The 15,047-nt window shown below is 44.8% G+C and overlaps 1 protein-coding gene across 1 annotated transcript in view; it reads left to right on the forward strand.

The window, feature by feature from the left end:
- Positions 1 to 485: 485 nt before the first annotated feature.
- Positions 486 to 15,047, forward strand: part of LOC102434632 (neutral ceramidase) — a gene marked incomplete at its 3' end in the record, with an annotated part of 54,117 nt that continues 39,555 nt past the window's right edge. The window contains exon 1 of the mRNA XM_023760516.1: positions 486 to 709. The remainder of the gene's footprint in view (positions 710 to 15,047) is intronic.

Here is a 15,047-nt window from a genome sequence, read left to right on the forward strand (position 1 = left end):
GAGAACCGCTGCTCTAGGAACTCTAGTAATCATGTGATTTGTTTTAATACTGTGATATCGTGTAATACTGCAATACTGCAGGGATTGATGTTTGATTTTTGCCGCAGAAGGATACCAGCGAAAATGTAAACACCCTTATTTGCTTCCCCCAAACTACCAAGATGACCATGTGTGATCAATTATCTTCGTCGAGTTACAGCCTTTCTAGAAAATCAGGGGCATGCCCTCTCCCGGGCTTAACTCATTCATCCAAAATGGCCCTCACAGCTCACTGCTGCTTTGTCCTGCCAAGTCTCCTCTCAGCGGTGTGGCGCTGATGTGGTGGAGAAAGAATTTCACGTTTTCCAAATCAGAGAGGAGAAGCAGGTCTGTGGAAGGAAATAAATGAACCAGGTCCGTGTAAGAAGCAGGCTGTGTCGGTGCAAGTGCAAAATGATGGACTTCAGGTGTGACCTTCCAAGGCTGGTGCAGGGGTTCGCCCAGGAGCAGGCTCAGCTGGAGCGCGTCCTGCCCCGTGAGTGAGTCAGCAGGCAATTAGGTAAGTTGGCAAGCTTTTGGCTTCCTGGGCTAGAGCCTCCAGCCTCCAGGAGTTAACCTGCAGCACTGCTCGGAGGAGCAGGGGCCCAGCGAGGATCCAAAAGTGTCGGGCGCCCTGGCTTGCCGGAGGAACGACAGGCGGTTTTATGAGCAGCTGCGGCAGCAGGCCTGGGTACGTAGCTCTGCTTTGATTGCTAGTGTTCTGTTTTCTCCCGAGAGAACAAAGCAATGGCTGTTCGTGTTTGCAAACAAGATCCCCCGCCCCGCCCAGACACCGAGAAGGAGCCGATGTGTATTAGCCTGCTGTTTAGGATGAAAATAAGGACTAAGGATGGAGGGGGGAGTAGATTCTTCATAGTCATTCCTGTTTCTGATGGCAAGGGCAGGTTTTCTTAATTCTGTCTGGACTCCAGTGCTGTATGTCAGGTCGTTTGAATGTCACGGTTACAGTGGAATTCAAGAGGTATATTTTGGCTGCTCTTTCTGGCAATCTGCACATCTATGTTCAGAGAGACAGATTTGCTTCACAGCGCTGTTTGCTGAGTTGGTGAGGTCAAGTGGCAGAAATCCATTTTCCTGGCTTGTTTTGGAAAGCAAGAGTCATCTTAGGCTTAAAGAGAAAATGTCTCCAAATTTACCACATGTCTGAGTAAACGCAGCAGCATCGTGGATCTAGTCTTTTTTCTCTCTGACAACTCGATGGCTTTAGTCTCAGGTGTAGGCAGCGTGACCTGAAATGACCTCTAGCATCCCAGTTCTGTTTTTGAGTCTACTTCTCTGCACTTGGGATAGCTATTTCTACCGACTGATTAAAAAATATCTGAGATGCAGAGGAGAGGAGAACTACCTGCAAAGGCTTGGATCTGCTGCAGTTCCCAGGACAGTGGGACTTCAGTCAGGTTTGTCTGGGTCTCAGTCCTTCCCACTCTGGCGCTGCAGCATTCTCCACGCAGCTAACGGACCCCGAGGACATTTTCCCGGGTAGCACTCCTGCAGATTTAAAATATGGAATGCAACTTAACAAGTCACTGCTTCCCAGCTCAGTGATCAAAACTGGTCTGAAACTGGCTTGGAATCACCCGGATGATTTCCTTCCCAATGACCATAGCTTCTCTTAGGTTCGCCCAAATTTCTACCCAATGGGAGACTTCGTTTTGTAAATAAGTTTCTCTTTGAAAAACAAACAAAACAAAAAACAAGCACTACCTTAAAACTTAGGTTTATCTTAAAACTTGGGCAGGTTCACGAATACCTTCATAATATTAATATCTTCCCATTTAATACTTCCTTCAAACCCCTCTCCCTGGAGTCATAGAGTTTTTTCAGAATCAAGGGAAGGTGGTGAGAATCAGGAATTTGGGGCCTGGGCTCTGAAGGCAGAGGTTGGTGAGCAGAGGCTGAATGGGTGCCGCAGTAGTGGTCAGGGGGCCAGAGGGGGAACACCAAGCCCCTGAGAAGGGGGCAGCTGGGTGTGAGGGCAGGACCTAGAAGGCATTGTACGCGGCGGTGCAGGTGAAGGTGCCCGCAGACTGCCAGGGCACATGGCATAGCTAGCATCGCAGGGAATTAATTTTCAGCCCCTCAACTTTAATTTGAACTGCTTTCCAACACTTTTCTTTGCACGAGAACTCATCTGAGTTCTGCTTCAGGAAGGAAAGACAAACTTCTCACTGAGCTGGGCACACCGTGTCACATGGCGCATAGAGATCTCCTGGCCACATGCAAAGGGCTGAGCTCAGAACACAGTGCTCCGGAGGGAGAGCCAGGCAAACTGAGATGGACCACGTCTCACTTCACCTCGGCTTCCCACGCCTGCCAAGGGCTCTGAGCCTTGTCCATCTGCCTTCGAATTACCACGGAGTGAGAGCTTATCATGAGGACAGGGTGTGTGTGGGAATACACTTATTGGGAAGAAAAGGAAGTAGATATTTTCTAACAGTAATTCTGATTGGGCGGCCTGATTTGATGAGTTTGATTTGGTGTGGATATTTTCTGTAAATTTAACATGCCAATTTTGCTGTTCAAAGTTTTGCCCAAAACGTATTTAAAATACGTACAAAAAATTAGATGCTACAACTTTTGCAAGTATTTAAGCATATAAGAGCTTTTAAAAATATATAGTTTTTATTGGTTTCAGAGAGAAATGGAGAGGGAGAGATAGGTACAGCAATGGTGAGAGAGAATCATTGATCAGCTGCCTGCTGCACGCCCCCCACTGGGGATTGAGCCTGCAACCCGGGCATGTGCCCTTGACTGGAATCAAACCCCAGACCCTTCAGTCTGCAGGCCGACGCTCTATCCACAGAGCCAAACCAGCTAGGGGACATATAAAAGCTTTTGACGTCATCTTTTAAAATGTGCAAGAGAGCCTGACCGGTTTGGCTCAGTGGATGGAGCGTTGGCCTGCAGACCAAAGGGTCCCGGGTTCAATTCCAGTTAAGGGCATGTGCCTTGGTTTCGGGCACATCCCCAGGGGGGGGGTGTGCAGGAGGCAGCTGATCGATGTTTCTTTCTCATCGATGTTTCTAACTCTCTATCCCTCTTCCTTCCTCTTTGTAAAAAATCAATAAAACATATTTTAAAAAAATAAAATAAAATGTGCAAGAGAGTAGAACATTCTTTTAGCGGTTCCATGAGCAAAAGCTTGTGAAGACCACTGGCATGGATTAGCCTCAAGATGAGGTGTCTGGCAGCAAGGCCTCTGCCCTCAAACTGCCCAGCATCTGCTGCTGGCCTTGTGCCTCCTGCCTGCTTCCTGTTTCCCCACAACTTCAGGGTCCTGCAGGTCCCACTGTGAACCAGCCGGCGGATCTCTCTGATGCATCAGGACTTGCCTAGTCGCCTAATCACCAGAAGGCAGGGTGGGGTGTGCAGTGGCAAAGTTTTCATAAGGCAAGGGTCAAAGAGGAGGGTTTATTCACTGAAGTACTCAGGAGGCTTTCTTTTCCCTAAACCACTCATTGCTTTATTCATTCAACAAACACCCATCCATCTCCTCTTGTGCTGGGCAAAATCGTGAAGAAATTGTCTCGGCCTCCTGTGGGCACTGGGGTTAGTAATTCAATGTGATCGGCGCTGTAATTCCAGGCGGGAACTGGGTTCTGGGCAAGCGTACAGTGGGATGCAATGGAATCAAAGGGTCACAAGGGCAGAGAGGAGGTAGCTTTGGGGCTGAAATGCTGACATGTGGGTACATATTCTTCTTCTTCTTTTTTAATATAATAGAGAGAGAAAGGGAGAGGGAGCGAGAGATAGAAACATCAATGATGAGAGAGAATCATTGATTGGCTGCTTCCTGCACACCCCTGACTGGGGATCGAGCCTGCAACCTGGGCATGTGTCCTGATCCAGAATTGAGCCGTGACCTCCTGGTTCATAGGTTGACGCTCATCCACTGAGCCACACCAGCTGGGCAGTGAGTATGTGTTCTTCAGAGGAAAGAAGGGAAAGCGTATCCAGGCAGAGGAAGAACTTGAGGAAAGGTCTAGAATGGAAAAGAACAGAGCTGGCTGTGGGGAGAGCCTTGGGGCTGCTCTGCTGGAGCTGTGGTGGGGGGAGGCGAGGCAGAATGGTGGGGTGGGCATGCTCTCTGGACACCTTTGTGACAGGAGGAGGAGAGCAGGTTGGTGTGCTTTCCTAACCGGGACTGAGTTTTTGTCCCCAGCCTGGGCCTACCTCTCTTCGATCCTAGCAAGGCCACTGCTTCCCAGCCCTGGCCTCTCTGCCTCACAGGGGAAATGTGGTCTTGGAAGTCCTGCCCTGCTGGGCACAAGCTGGGGAGGGGCTCTCTGCAAGGACCCAGTCCCTGGCAGCTGAGGGACAAGGGCCACCCTGTCTCGTTCCCTCCATCATCAGGCATATTGTGATCACCTATCATATGTCAAGGCCATGTGATCACTGCAGTTGGAATCAAAAGATGGGAGTTCAAATCCTATGTCTGCAGCTTATTAGCCCTGTGGACTTTCTTGAGCCTCAGGAACTTCATTTGTAAAATCGGGATCCTGTGTGCAAACCTCGGGGGTGGCTGGTGATACTGAGAGGAATAGGAGGGGACTCAAACACCACATTGACCTGCAGTGAGAGACACAACCATTAAATAGAATTACCAGCATAGTGTCAAGGCTAAGAGGAAAAAATAGGGTAAGCTGCAAACTTGCGAGGAATCACTGTTCTGACCATTGACATCTTTTCAGCATTCTGCAAGTTACCCAGCAATGTCACATACTTCTGCTCTGTTGCCTCCACAGTCCTGTGCAGTAGATTCGTGTAGAAGGGTGAGGACAGGCATGTCCCCATCCAATCATCTTTTCCAAAAGAAACAGTTGTGCTGTGAAGGATACCCAGAAGCCTTGCCTCGGGGCTTAAAGCAGAGCTGCCAGGAGCTGGCTCTGAAGGCTCTTCCGAGTAGGCACCTCTCCAAAGCCTCTCTGTGGTGAGAGCTTTGCCAGTCTCCTCATCGCCGCCTCGGAGAGCGAAGAGTCTGCTTCTTTGCCAAGAGGCAAGGTCATGCCAACAGTAGGTGAGAAAAACAGAGATCAGATCAAATCTCTAGTGCACATTCACTGTGAGAGGGAGGAAAGGAACCAAACTAATTTGGATCACGTCCTGGGGCAGGCACTGGAAGTCCTCCTACCATCAGGGTTGAATGGGTTTGCTTGGGGGGAAAAAGGTAATCAAAACTTTGAGATGACCAGTTATCCATCCCCAGGATCAAGACTCCAAAACAGGCCCTAGTCAGTTTGCTCAGTGCATTGGCCCACAGACTGAAGGGTCTCAGGTTCGATTCTGGTCAAGGGCTCATACCTCAGTTGCAGGCTCAATCCCCGGTGCATGAGGCAGGCAAGCAATCAACGTGTCTCTCTCAGATGAATCTCTCTCTCTCTCTCTCTCTCTCTCTCTCTCTCTCTCTCTCCCCCTCTCCCTCTCCCTCCCTCTCTCTTTCCCTCTCTCTTTCTCTCTTCCCCTCCCTCCCTCACTCCCCCTTTCTTCCACTCTCTCTAAAAATCAATGGGAAAATATCCTCAGGTGATGATTAACAAACAAACAAACTAGACTCCAAAACAGGAGGATAAGAGTCAACCCATATCACCAACATTAAATTGGAGGTCACACTAAAGAGATGGAACCCTGACACCCAGGCTCCCTGCAGTAAGGGACACTTTGGCTGTGGCTCTAAGTTGTGCTATCTAGCTATCCTCCCATTCAGCATGAGGGAATTTGTCCCACATTTCCCCCAAAAGGTGGGGTCCCAAGGTTCACGAGGCTTTCCTCATACCTTACTGAGAACAGCTTCAGCGCCAGTAAGATACTTGAAAAGAAGGAAAGAAGGTGATCAGCGGTTAGTCATCCCCAGACTGCGGCGGCTAGTGACGCCACAAGAGGGCAGTGCAGAGAACGGCACTGGTGGCTTGCAAGGAGAATTTTAATGTCTGCTCAGGAAGGTAACCTGAGCTTCTTGGGATTCTGCCAAGAAAGGAGTTCCCTAAAGGGCCTCAGAGAATCTCCTGGGACTGTTTTCAACATTGTTTTCATTGCACCCACATTTCCTGATTGCTCTTGCAGGCTACCCTGGGCTGGGAAGAGCAAGTGGCGTAAAGAAAACCCTCAAAATTGATTTATGATACAAAACAAAGTAATGTGTACCATCTGGATAGGGTTTCAACAGTCACCTGAAGGATCCAGCCTCAATTCTTGCTCCACATTGTCTCCAGGGACAGGACTGACATCTGAGACTATACTTGAGATTAAACTTGTTGGTTTAGGAGGTGGTTTGTGCAGTGACAATTGTGTGTTGAAGAAAGTTCCTATCGGTTCAGTGGAACCAATTGTACACAGATCTTCCCAACTTTACTTTTCAGTGACTTCCTATGGTAGCCTGAAATCAGCCATGGTAAGAGTAGTTACACCACAGAAATTGGCAAATGTGATGCGCAAGAGCTTTTTATTCCTGGAGATTCAGCTGTTTAGCCACACACCACTGCCAATACTTGCTGCAGAAAAGTCTTTGATAAAGAAACCATGTGCTGGGTTAGGATATTAGGAGAAAAAATAGCCTTAGGAAGAAACTATTTTGTCTTGTGGTAGAACATTACAATAGACCCAGGATCAGGTTTACCTGGCAGAACAGATCTACGAGTTTGCAAATGGGGGGGACTCCGGCCAGGTCGCCTTTTCAGGGCAGGCCATACTTTCCTAAATGGCCAGATCCCTGAACAATGCTAATTTAACCCCAGAGCCCTATCTTTATGTTACTATATTAATAAGAGGAAGAGTTCATAAGTAAGTCTTTGGAGCTGAAGTGAAAGAATACTCGACTTCTAAAATACCTTGTTGGGTTGGTAGAAGAAGAAGCAAGAAGAAATTGGCATATGCACATGTGGAAGGTCGTTTGTTGAAGTCCATCTTCCTAACTTCATATACGAGGAGATTGTGTAAGACTGGCATCTCACAGCAGATTAACACTATGGCTAGCATTACCTATGTCCTCTCAAAGAATGGGGAAGTCTCTAAGAATTCCCATCATAGAAGTCATTCATTCATAAGCAGGTTCTTGAAGTTTCTCATCTACTTATGCTAAACCGAAGGAAATTTTTCTTTTTGAAAATGTGAGAACTCCCCATAGATTACATTAATATATAAGGGGAATTAATCATTAGCATTTGAAAGAGTGTCTATACAAAAAAGAGTAAGGGTGATTGTGAAGCAATCATATTTAATAATTGAGTGCATTGTACCATGTATTTCTCAATCCTCACAACAACTTTAAGATGTGAATACTATTACTCTTTCCATTTTACAGATGAGGAAATAGGTGCATAGAGAAGTTAAGTGACATCCTCAGGTTAGGGCAGTGTTGGGATTTGAACTCAAGGATATGTTAATCCAGAAGCCATACTCTAAGTTATAATTCTTTATTATATCCCTGCAATGGAAATTTAGCTCCTCTCCAATAAACCTGGGTTCCCACTTTTGTTGGGTGAAAAATGATCTCACGTTAGAGGTAGCAAGAGCATGGGTTTCATAATTAGATCAAGTTTTTCAGGTATTTTATTAACTCTGAGCTTCAGACAGAGCAGACGTTGGAAGGTGGAGTAGGAAACTTCAGGTTTCAACTTGTGCGGTTGTGGCCCATATGCAACGCAGGAGTCATTTCTCCCTAGGGTTTCTTATGCAAAACACACACACACACACACACACACACACACACACACACACAGCACACACACACACACACAGCACACCACACCACACCACAAAACAAAACACCACACAAACAAACAAAACTCTTTGCCAATCACTTTTTCACCTTGTTTCCTATTCTGGGTTTTGCCAAGAATTTTGAACGATATTGCATTTTTAGGGGAAATGGAAGTTTCTCTCCCATATGCAGTCTTTTCAGTGTTGCTGGAATCTTGGCAGAAATGCTATGTGAGGTTTTTGTTTTAGCTTCAGCCCTCATTCCAATGCTTTTAGGCCTGGTGTTTATACCCAACACTCAAGCTGAATCCATTTCTTCTAACCTTTACAATTAGTTTGTTTTCCCAAGTTTCCTTTTTCTTGCTTATTGGTACCACAGTTCCCTCCAATCTTAAAAAAGCTGGAATGATATTTGGTTTTCTCCTCTTCTTCAGCTCCCAACTGAACCCGTGTCAAACCCCATACTTCACTCACACTTCTCAAGTGTTCCCTGTTTTCATTTCTACAAGCCACCTTGGCTCTGCTTCCCTCCCCAATGGGCTCTCACCTCTTAAATGGTTGCCTGTCTCTAGCCCCAGGGCAGCCTTTAGGTTCCCATTTGCCTTTAAACTCCACCTTCTTCTGTACCAGTAGAACACTAGTTAGGAAGAATTCAGAGGCTATATCTGAGATTCCCTAGAAAAAGTCCCTGGATTGATTAGTGATGCCTGCCATGGCCAGGGGATAAAAAAGAAACATTCTCTTTCAGCCTCTTTCTGTTGCATTTTTTCCACTTTTGTCAGATGTATGTTTGCAAAATCACCTCAATGTATGTATTTATTGTACTCAGAAACATTCTGGGGCTCTTTACTGCCTTCCTTAGGTTAAAATTCATCAGCCTGGCATTTGAGAACCTAACTTATCTTCTCAGCTGCTTCTTTCATTGCTACCCTAGGAAAACTTACGTTCGTGATTCTCAAACTCAGTGTCACAATGGGCAGGAGAGGGTGAGGTAATGACCAGAGGTCTGGTGAGCTTATGTAACACTATGTGCTGTCTTAACTCTGGCATCATCGTGATATGAATGTGGGAGAACGTCATGTATGAACATCATCCTTTAGGAGGTCAAGATCAAAATTGATGGAGCATTGCTGCCCTCAGCTCTGCCAAACTGCACAAACAAACAAAACTCTTTGCCAACCACTAGAGGCCTGGTGCATGGATTCTTGCACTGGATTCATGCACCAGTGGGTTCCCTCCGTCTGGCCTGTGGGATCAGGCTGAAACCATCTCTCCAACATCCCCCGAGGATTTCTTCCTCTCTGGTTCTGGGTGCATCACCCGAGAACCGCAGCTGCCAAGTCACCACAGCTCGGCAGCTCCTGCATTGAGTGTTTGCCCCCTGGTGGTCAGTGTGCATCATAGCTACTGACCGGTAGGCCAGTTGGCAAGTAACTTAGGCTTTCATATACATAGAAGATAGAAAGTTTGGGCTTCCCTTCCCCTGTACTTAACTAATACTGAGACTTCCACCTTTATATCTCTACATGCAAAATTGTTTTGTTCTTCAAAGTTCAGCTTCATTCTACCTCCTTCATGAAGCCTTCTCTTATTTTTCAAACTAGATATGTTATCTCCTTTTTCTGAGCTCCCAGAGCATTTTATTTAGGATGCTTATGTTCAACCTTGCATTATATTCTATGTTTGTTTGGCACCTGTCTTATATTCCTCACATAAGAGAGAAAGCTTTTTTTTTTAATCTTTAATCTTTCTATTTCTGGGCTGCATACATGGTAGGTCCTTCACAACCTGGCTTCTTCTGACCACACTTGTCATGTCTTTTCTTAGTTCCCCCTTGGCCTTCTCTGTTCCTTTCATACCAAACAATCTGGAGGGTGCCAACTCCATCTACTCTCTCTTACCTTCAGGCCTTTGCACGTGCCATTCTCCTCTGTTGAGAGAGATTGTCAAAATGGCCATAGTTCTCCACCCCTCCCTGAACCCACACCTCCTGCAATGTGACTTCCTCTCAAGAGGTGGGGACCATTCCTCCTCCCCTGAGTCTGGGCTGGCCCTGGGACTTGCTTCAACACAGTGCAATGGAAGTTACTGTGTGCCAGGTCTGAGTCTAGACCTCCAAAAGGCTCGTATATTTCCACTCATTCCCTTGGAACGTTACCCAGCCCCCTGTGAACAGCCCTGGGCCAGCCTGCTGAAAAATGAGAGAACAAGGGGAACAGAGACCAGCTCTCCCAGCAGAGGCCATGCTACACCAGCAGCTCCCAGCCAACCCCAACCACCCAGCAGCTCTCTGTGGATATATTCACAGGTCCCAGATCAGCAGAACTATCCAGCTGGGCCCAGCCGAATTGCCAGCCTACAGAATCATGAGCAAAACAAGTGGTTATTTTAAGCTATTAAGTTTTGAAATGGGGTGTTATGTTGCCAAAGCTAACTGACATATTAATTTAAGAGCTACCCTTCTGGTCTTAAATATTACTTATTTGGCAAAGCCATTTCTGACTCCCTTCAGGTCTGGGTTAGGGTTCCGTTACGTACCACAGAGGAATGAATAGTCCAGTATTATAATTATTTGTGAATTATCTCTATCACACATTAAGATTTTGTTGTTGTTGTTAATCCTCACAGGAGGATATTTTTCCATTGATGTTTTTAGAGTGAGTGGAAGGGGAGGAAAGAGGTTGAGTGGTCGAGAGGGAGAGAGAGAGAGAGAGAGAGAGAGAGAGAGAGAGAGAAGGAGAGAGTAATGTTGATTGGTTGTCTCCCACATATGGCCCCACTGGGGTTGGGGGTGGAACCTGCAACCCAGGTATGTGCCCTTGACTGGGAACTGAACCCAAGACCCTTCACTGCAAGGTCTGATGCTCTAACCACTTAGAAACACTGGCCAGGGCTCGATTGTAAGGTTTTTTTGTGAAGGCAGAAATTTTGTCTTATGACCTGTATCCTTTAGGTACAGCATAGTATCTACTACTCCAGTGATGCTCAGAAAATATTTCTGAATGAAGCAATGGATTAAAAGAAGAGGTTGCAACTTGTGGCCTGGACAGTTGGTCACACATAGTTTTGACCTAAATGATAAATTTTTTTAAAAAAAATTTGTTTGCCTACATTTGAAAATCAAGACATTTTAGATAAATACCTATTTTTCTGACTTTCCATTAAAAAATGGAGACTTATCAACATTGGGCCTTCATTTCCTCATGGCACCAACGAGTGGTGGCTGCCCCCTTCCGATTGGCACACACTGTCTGGCTGCTGCAGTCTTCATTGATCCCTATTGTCTCCTCGACAGCCACTGTTCTTTGCCATCGCATCTGTGCGGTTGGTTCCGTCGCAGACATCTGCAGGTTCCACGCAGCTACTTACCTGCTGTAAAGCACCCCACATGTAGGAGAGGGGCTGACCAATGTACCCCACTTATTTACTTCTGCCTTCGATATGTATGTGAGGGAGGCAGCCTGGGTAAGATTTTAAGCATTGCTCATGGTCTCATTTTTCTCCTCTGCAAATTGAGTTTGTTTTTTCTCCTTGCAAAGGGCTTTCAAGGATAATTTGGCTTATAACCTGCCTAAGCTGGAGAAAGACGGTTTTTGTTTGTTTGTTTGTTTTCATCTCATAATTCAGTTTCTTTGTGGCAGAAACTGTGGTTTGGCCAGAAGTTTCCTCCCCCAGCAGAACTGGAAGGCTTGTCAGGAGCATCACGCCAGGTTTCAGATGTTTTGGTTTTTTCTTCCTTTAGTGGTGTTATAAGGTCTACATAAATCCACAATGGGTAGCCTGTCACTTTCATGATGGATTGAAATAATATTTTTAGCAGTGTGAGGTGAGATTGGAGGGCCTTTTTTTTTTCTTTGAATGACTATTCATTCTGCTTATAATGCTTATAATTCAATGATTGAGTCTCTGAAAAAAAGAAACCCCTCAGACAATTCATAATTCCAGTTTTTAAAAAAAAACTCACCAAGGTGGGCTGATGTTTGGCAGGAAGGCACTGGTACAGCCATGCCAGCTGTTTACCCTGGCATCTGTTCTAATTGGTCAGTGCTCAGGCTGAATCAGTAGCTACATCTTTTGAACATATCAACCCTGAAATTAATACATAGGCATGGAAAAAATGCTGGTCTTCAATCGTGTCTTTACCTTTGGACTAGTTTATGAGGCAGCAGGTGTAGCAACTTGGTGTAGCACAGCTCTATGCCACCTGGTGGTATCAATTCCCTTATGTAAATACCAATATAATTATCTAATTCAGAAGAGTCTTTATCTCTTACGGGGCATCCAAGGTTCAGCTGCCCGGAACATGAAAAGGCAGCTCAGCCTGTTTTCTCATTAGTGAAATGCATAAGCAGGCAGAACTTGGCTCTGACTAAATTAGTTGAGGCCTCATTATTCCTACACCTCCCAGATAATCATACCACTGACGGATGAGCTCAACCAAGATGGAGTCTGAAGTGAGCACAGTCTGTCTCATGTAGCCACGAAAAGAAACAGAAACTCTATTTTTAGTAGTGGCTATTCTTCATTTGACGATGCATAACAATGGGCTAGCAGACTTTAGCCTCCTTTTTTTTTTTTTTAAAGCCTAGTTGGAGAATTAAAGTATTTATTCCATGTCTCTTTTTCATATCCTGCAATCATCCTTAAAAAAATTAGCTTTTACCACAGAACTAATACATAATTATTACAGAAAAATTAAATAGATAAAGTAAAATACAGACAATCAAATCCCCAAATCCCACCTCAAGGAAAACATGGTAGCATTTTGAAATGGATTAGTCTAGTTATCTTTGTCTCTATCTTCCTCTTTATATTTTTGACAGCTTTAAAAGTTGGAGTTCCTTCTTTTTAAACTCTGAACTTAAAAATAAAAAATCTTGGAGGAAATTTTTTTCAAATTATTTTACACATTCTTCTGCTGTCTTAGGGATTGTTAAAAACGACTCAAGTTGTCACTCTGACCACTGATTATTGTCATGAGTCATTTTCATGTGAGTCTCTTTAAGTTATAACTTTTGCTACTTGTGTACCTGCTTCATGTGAATAAAAAGTCACCAAATTCTCCATGGACTTGAATCTCTCATGTGGTATAAAAAGCATGGACTTTATTTAATAAGTTTCTGGGTTTTTAAGTATTTATTTCTCATTTTTAACTATGTCTTAGAGTTGAGATTGCATAAAATGTGACCTCTGAATTAGAGAGATTTTAGTATATTTTGAAATTAATATAATTAATTAATTCCCTTTTCATCTTTCTGCATGTGGTTACCCAGAATTAAAAACCATTTGATTTGTGGAATTTATGGAACTGAAATAAATTTTAAAAGGAGATTTATAATTTAGCTAAGGAGTCACCTTTATTAGCTGGTGTTAATCAGGTGACTATGTTAATGAGGATGGGTGGGGGTCTTGCTGAGGTCATCAAAAATCCGCTCTAAATCTTAGTTGCTTAACACATAAGCATTTGCTTCTTGTTTATGCAAAGTATACTCTGGTCTGATGACTCCCTGAGGTAGATTTCTTCGAAGTGGTGACTCAGGGATCTTGTCACGTATCATCTAGGACATGAAGTTATCAGGGTCAACACAGCAGAGGAAGAGATATCACAAAGAGCTCACACCCCCTCTCAAATGCCTCCACATTAAAATACTTCAGTCCCGGAATAACACATGTCACTGCCACACACAGCCCATTGACCAGTAACTACCAGGGAGCTGATGCCCTTCCTGTATGCCCACAAAGGAGCGGAGGACCAGATATGGATGAGTACTGCCAGTCTCCATCACAGTGACCTTGGGCAAGTAACTTCACTTTGTCTCTATGACAGAGGGGTCAAACTAGATGATGTTAGAACAATCCTTACCTCTTCTCACAGTCCCTGACTCTCAGTATTTGATTTCTTCTTACTGTGAGGGTTGTGTTTTTCACTACATTGTAGGCATTATTTTATTGTTATTGTAAGGCTATCAGGCATATTCATACTAGTAAAGGGTAGATGCTGTGATGCATAGTGTAGCTGATGGTTAAGTGAGAGGCTTCTGAAGGCACATGATCTGGTTTTGAATCCAGCTTGGTCTCCTACTGGCAGTATGATCTTTGGTTCTTTGTTTTCTCTCTGACTCACTTGTTTGCTTTTTTTTTCTTTATTGATTAAGGTATTACATATGTGTCCTTATCCCCCCAATTGCCCCCCTCCCCCTGCTCATGCCCTCACCCCGCTGGTGTCTGTGTCCATTGGTTATGCTTATATGCATGCATACAAGTCCTTTGGTTGATCTCGCCCTCTTACCCCCACCCTCCCCTACCTTCCCTCTGAGGTTTGACGGTCTGATGGATGCTTCTCTGTCTTGTTTGCTTTTTAACTTAAAGGTAAAATGGGGATAGGAATAGTATCATCCTTAAATATCAAATGAGTGAATTCATATAATGTTATCATAACAATGTCTGGAAGACACAAAAGAGTTCTATAAGTTTATTTGATTTTATTTTTTATTATTTTTAAAAAGATGGCTATCCTTTTTGCCCTGGCTTGATACGTGTCCACACAGTAATAGCTCAATAAGTTGTTGTCTTTCATGTCTTGGTGTGATTAGCTAGCCCAACCCATGCGAGTCTCTTTAATCTACTGACACATTTAATGGAGTCACAAATAGTACCTGTAGGTGATTTGGGTCTTTGCCCAAGACCACCAACTTCTTCGTTCTGTGCCTCATCTGCTTTAGCCTAGATTCCATCCCTGCCTGACTTTGTCTTGGCTCCATATTTGAGTTGGATCCTGCCTCTGGCTCCTGCAAGCTTGGGATTCCTGCATGGTTTCCACCCATCATTGAGCTCTAGCTTTATTTAGCTCATGGACTTCCTAGGCTGGCCCTTCGATTCCTGGAGAATACACCAACCTTGGGTGGTAACTCCATACTTTAACCTCAGTCCCTCAAGACCCAAAACCTGCTCAGCTTTTGGTTCACACCGAGGCTCAGTCCTGGCCTTCACACAGGGTACATTGGCTGTACCCATTGAGTGTGGGCATTTCAGATGCCTCCTAACCCTTATCATCATCCCAAATCAATGACATGCCCAGGATGTTAAGTGTTATCTCTTCAGGTGGATACATATGAGCAAGAATGTTTTTCTTTTCCTCCTGCATCTTAAGTGGATTGTCCTTGGGGACAAGTTGAACATATTGCAGCTGCAGAGAAGGTGAGAAATGCATGCATTTGCTCTCCAGCATGGGGATGGCCTGATCCTCTTCCCCTTTTGCTTTTTAGCTGGTCTAGTGAGGGATCCTCTGTGAATGGTTGCAAGTCACTTGCTCC

The sequence above is a fragment of the Myotis lucifugus genome, unplaced genomic scaffold, assembly GCF_000147115.1.
Source record: "Myotis lucifugus unplaced genomic scaffold, Myoluc2.0 scaffold_184, whole genome shotgun sequence".
In the NCBI taxonomy this organism is placed as follows: domain Eukaryota; kingdom Metazoa; phylum Chordata; class Mammalia; order Chiroptera; family Vespertilionidae; genus Myotis; species Myotis lucifugus.